Genomic DNA, 5,843 nt, shown 5'->3' with positions numbered 1-5,843 from the left:
TCTTCATGGGGAACAGCATTAAATTCAAGCAGAGAATACCTTGGCTTACAGGTTTCAGACATTCAGGTTTTTTTAATTAAAAAATAATTTTTGTGGGTACATAGTGGATGTATATATTTATGGGATACACAAGATACTGAGGTATGAACATGCTTAATAACAGCTTTTAAACATTCTCTTACAGTCCTTATTTATGGTACTAATGACATTTTTAATGTAAAATATTCTGGACATAGAAACAAATCATTGCTCTTTCCATTGTTTCACTATTTTCCCAATCTGGTCCCAAATGGTAATCAAAACGAGACTACTCATCTCCATTTCTCCCCACTCCATCTCTCCCTCCCCCAAAGCATACACCAGTAATAGCCAAAAACTACATAATGCTACACTCTAAAAACGCAGAGTTGACACTATTGGGAAGAAGGTTGAGCGTTGTGGAGATGCTCTTTGAGGATCTACAGTATCTTTTTGCTCTCTCACACATCCAATTCTGCAAGTTTTGTCCTTCATAGAAAGCCCTTTGCTTTTCTCAGCAAAGTGCGACAAAGGTTGCCTTGAAACACTTATCCCGCCTCCCCTCCACTGGAACCATGTGCAAGCTACACAGCTTGGAACAATTTTGAAGCACTTGGGCTGCTGCAGGACACAGAGACTATACTGGCTCTTCAAAGGACATCTTCTCAAGCCACCTCTGTGATGTCAACACAAGTCTAACTCCTTCTCTCCCGACTTGAAACTCCCAGCCAGATGTGACAGGGGCTGGTGCTCAGGATAAGTAATTCTTGTCATAATTTTTTGTCATTGCCCTCCCGAAGTAGGAATGCCCACATCAGCCTTTCCTCATAGAAGGATATGACAACCTGTGGGCACTTGACATTGGCTTCCCTGACAGGGACCAGGTCAGCCTCATCAGAGTTTTCCCATTTCATCAGGAGCGTGAGCTCTCCACTAGAGTCTGTAGCTCCAATAATCTGCTCAACTCCAAAGCCCAACAAAGCCTCGTGGCTTTTCTGACTTTTCTTTCTTCTCTGGTTTGCCCTCCTCTCCCTTATATTCAGAATCAGAATAAGCTTTGCATTTGCCTTTTTCTGATCTATCTGTCTCACGTGCTATTTTCTGTGACTGTAGAAACTCAGCAATGAGGTCACACAATCCAGGTTCTCTTCTGGTTCCCACGAGTCATCCTCATCTAAAAAAAGTCTTCCACTTTAGGAGGTGCTCCACTTTGCCCTTTACCAGTTGACAGTCGACAGTGTTCTCCACCACGTATTTTTCTTCCTCCTCTTCTAGCACCTCCTCTACTTCCTTCTTGTTTTGTTTTTTTTCCCCATAGTTTTTGACAGCTTTCTAGTGTAAAGGGTGACACTGCTCAGAGCAGCATTCAAGAGCCTGAGAGGAGCATGTCGTGTTGGACTCACTGGGGGAGTGGCACCCAGGAAGGCAGCAAGCAGGGTGGCAGCAGTGGAGCCCCTCACTGAAGCGGTATACCGAAGGCCCTGGCCAGCAGTCCTCCCCTCTGCTGAACCTGGAAGCTCTTTACCAATTCCTGGAGTGCAATCCCATTGGGGAACTCCAGGAGACAGTTTGGAACAAATTGTTCATTTTGCAACTTATTGGGTTATATATACATGAACTCCCATTCATCACTGGTTGAAGGCTGCTCATAGTAAATGTCAATTCTCCAGAACTTCTGGCCCACTGTGTACACAGGCAAGGTGAGCTCTGGTGCCCAGAGAAAGCCCTTTGGCAAAAAAAAAAAAAAAAAAAAAAAAAAAAAAAAAAAAAAAAAAATGCAGAAATTGGCAACAGGGAGTCAGATAAACATGGACAGAAACAGTGAGGCCTAACCAATTAAGAGTGGGGCATTAACACTGTCAGCTACAAGACCTAACCACAAAGGATCATGTATTATTCTGATTGACTCTGGTTTCTTAATCAAGGCCCCCTGTACTGATTAGCTTTGTTGTGTAACCAACCACCCCAAACCACAGTGACTCAAATCAATAAATATTTTATTCAGCTCACAATTCTGTGAGTTGACCAGGTGATTTTAAAATCTGGGCTGACTCTGCTGATCTCTGCTCAGTTCTCTCACATGTCTATACTCAGCTGGTGCATCAGCTGGAAGCCAGATGATACAGGACAGCCTCACTCACATGTCTGGTGATTGGCAGGCTATTAGCTAGGGCACCTCAGTTCTCTTCCCTGTAGCCTCAATCTCCAGCAGGCTATCCTAGGCCTCAGGGTCCCAAGCACAGTGAGAGAGCAAACTCCAATATACAAGGGCTTTTCAAACCTCTACTTGTGTTCTCTTTTCAAGAGGTGAAGTCTTTCTCTTCCCCTTCAATCTGGGGTGGCCTTTTGATATGCTTTGGCCACTGGGATCACAACAAATACAATGTAGGCAGAGACTTGAAAAGTGTTTACATTTAAGGACTTAAACTCTTGTTCTTGGAACTCTAAGATGTTATGTGAACAAGCCTGGGCTAGCCTTCTGGAGAATAAGTAATATATGGCCCTGTTACGCCCATCACCCCAAGTGACAGCCAGCCAACCACTAGACATGTGACTGAGGTCATCTGGGATTTCACCAACTCACCAGCCAGGTTCAGACCCATGAGTGAGCCCAGCTGGGCCCAGGAGAATCATGAGTTAAATAAATGCTGGTTGTTTTAAGCCAATAAATGTTGAGGTGTTTGTTACATGGCAAAAACTAACTGATACATGGGATAAAGTAGTGAAGTTATATTAGGTTACTGAGTAAAGCCTCACTGAAAAGAGAACATTTAAGCTGAGACTTTAAAAATGCCAGGGAGAGCCGGGCGTGGTGGCTCAAGCCTGTAATCCCAGCACTTTGGGAGGCCGAGACGGGCGGATCACAAGGTCAAGAGATCGAGACCATCCTGGCTAACACGGTGAAACCCCGTCTCTACTAAAAATACAAAAACCAGCCGGGCGAGGTGGCGGGCGCCTGTAGTCCCAGCTACTCGGGAGGCTGAGGCAGGAGAATGGCGTAAACCCGGGAGGTGGAGCTTGCAGTGAGCTGAGATCTGGCCACTGCACTCCAGTCCGGGCGACAGAGCGAGACTCCACCTCAAAAAAAAAAAAAAAAAAAAAAAAAAAAAAAAAAAAAAAAAAAAAAATGCCAGGGAGATGTTGATGCAAGAGGGGGTAGGGCATTCAAGGCATAGAGAACAGCAAGTGCAAAGGTCATGAGATAGGAAAGGGCTTGGTGTTTTGAGAGAATTGAGAGAAGATAAGAAGAAAGGCTTCTAGGACTGAGGACCAGAGAGAGGGAGAGAGAAAATTGAGGGGTGCATGGGAAATCTATTCATATGCTTATCAGGGGAATGGGGTCATGATAATATGTTCTTTTTTAGAGTCCTTCATTAATAGAGTCTTATTCAACAATACATTCTGAATATATCTGAAGCATTTTAATGATATGTTATTAATAGAGAAGATGCTAAGAGAAATTATTCACATTCTTTATCCAATCTTTTCATGCTCTTCATTCTCCCCTTTCTCTTCTCCCCAGACTCAGCTGCAGTAGGAGAAAGCCGGGGCAGAGGTAAATGTAACAATCCTTAAAATGAAGACAAAATAAAAACCCATAAACTAAAGAGTTCACAAAAGCAAGACTGGGGTGTGCATTGACCATTCAGCAAACTAGCCATTTTGCATACTGGATCCTGGAACATTGGCTTCAAGCTCTGCCCTCTCTGAGCCTTAATGTCCTCAGAAGACAGACTGGATGAAGCCTAAATCCATTCTAGCTCTGGTGAACAGAGGTTTTGTGGGAACCTCAAGTTTCATGGGTATAGTGGTGTGCGTGTGGTGGGGACAGGGGTGTGCATATGAGTAAACAAATTAATTAATCTCAGGTGCCTGAAAAGCATTAAAATAGAAAGAGAACAAGAGGACTTGAAGGTTGAGGATGGAGAGAAAAGGAGGAGAAAAGGAGACTTTTACTGGGTTTTCTTGAATTGAACTAGATTTTAGTTCAGCAGTGAGCTAGTCCTCTAATCTCAAAGTCTAATGCTTGGGCACAAATGTGTCATAACCAGAGGGTGAACATGGAAATGGAGCAGAGATGAGACCCTTCTTTCAACAATCAATTAAATTCACCAGGCAATCCCTGAATAAGCTTTGGTTAATTTTGTTTTCTTAAACGAAAGAAGAAAACTATACCATGTCTGGCGTGGAAGCAGACTTCCAGAAAAGACAGGGGCAATGTAGAAAGAAAATTGAAAAACGTATTTTGCCTGAGAATAAATGGTAACAAAAAATATGGCTTTTCAACTGGCTTAGTGTCATGGAGAAAGCACTAATCAGGACATCAGGGATCTAGGTTTGCTTCTACTATTAACTCACTTCGTAATAGGCAGAAAATCATGCCAACTTTCTTTCCTGCAGTTTCTTCTTATGAAGATATGACTGTGTCAGAGATAGAAAACATACTTATTATATACGCCACCACCATCCTTGTCCAGACCAGTGAGAGAGATCAATAATCACTCATAGCTATCTTTTCTGTTAACATCTAGACGTGTCCTCAGAATCTATCTCAACACAGTGCTTCCAGTAATCACTACCAAATTAATAGAGTTGGTCTCAAAATTAAACCTATCTACTCTTCAGGACTAGACCCTCAGTTCCCAGCCTATGGGCTGCAGACTGCCGAGAGGCAATGAGGTTACTGCAATATGTTTTTCAAGATATGCTCGCTAAGCCTTGTCTATAATATCAACAAAGTTCTATCTTATCTGTGTCCTCATTCCCAAAAGACACTGGGAATATCTGGCCTAGGGGATTTTAAACTTCTCCTCTGCTCCAATATTTTCTACTCCTAGGCTAAATTTCCCTTTCTTCTACCCACTTGCCTTCTACCTCCTTCCTTCTACTCAAGATCTTCTAACACTAACGCAGATTGTTTGGTCAGAAAGGAATTTCCTCATCCTCTGTGGAAAGGGAAAGAACCAGGCAACATACGATATCAAATGAGTCACAGTAATCATCATTGCTCTGCCCTTGAGATGAGCTGTGACCAACTTGAGGGTCATCTGCCAAAACTGGTTCTGGGCATCACCCTCATATTTCAGGTAAGAATGCCAGGTTCTTTCTTCCCATGTCATTTATCAGACCTTCTTAAATATTTAATTTCATCTTAGCTTCAAGTTTTGTTTCTCCTTCAGAGTTTCAGGCAATCCAAGCTTAGTTTGCATCCTAAGACATAAGGAAGTAGGGAATGTGAGTACCATCACTTATTAATCAAATGGCCTTCAGTAGTTTTCTTTATCTTTTTGAGCTTCAGTTTCTTCATATGTAAAATGAAATAGTTGTAGTAATTAAATAAGATAATATATATAAATTGCCTAGTACAGAGCCTAACATATAGTAGATATTCAATAAATGATAACAATAATAATGAAAATAATCTATTGGGAACTTACTGTGATGTCACATACTCTGTTAAACAAGTTATAGACCACCTGTTTAATTAAACATATTTCCTCTTTTTGATAGGTTGCAAAAATGGCCACAATTCTTTGCAGCTTATATATCTCTACTCCTTGATTCTGGACAATAATGTGAGAGAAGCTACCTTGTGTGAGTTACAAGCTTAGGCCTCAACAGGCTTTGCAGACTTTTGCTCTTGCTCTTGGGAGTCTGCCTACCTGCCATATAAACAAGACTGGCCTAGCTTACTGGAGAGTGAGAGACAAATGGAATGAAGACATGCTTTTCCAGATAAGGCCATCCTAGATGAACCAGTCCCCAGCCAACATGGCAGCTGACCACATTTGCCATGAGTAAGCCTTGCTGAGATCAAGTGAGTC

General features: G+C 42.2%; 1 pseudogene; it reads right to left on the bottom strand.

Moving 5' to 3' along the window:
* Positions 1-788: 788 nt before the first annotated feature.
* Positions 789-5,138, bottom strand: LOC104654931 (annotated as a pseudogene).
* Positions 5,139-5,843: the final 705 nt, after the last annotated feature.

The sequence above is a fragment of the Rhinopithecus roxellana genome, chromosome 7, assembly GCF_007565055.1.
Source record: "Rhinopithecus roxellana isolate Shanxi Qingling chromosome 7, ASM756505v1, whole genome shotgun sequence".
Classification (NCBI taxonomy): Eukaryota; Metazoa; Chordata; class Mammalia; order Primates; family Cercopithecidae; genus Rhinopithecus; species Rhinopithecus roxellana.
This window is presented reverse-complemented; position numbering and strand designations above follow the sequence as displayed.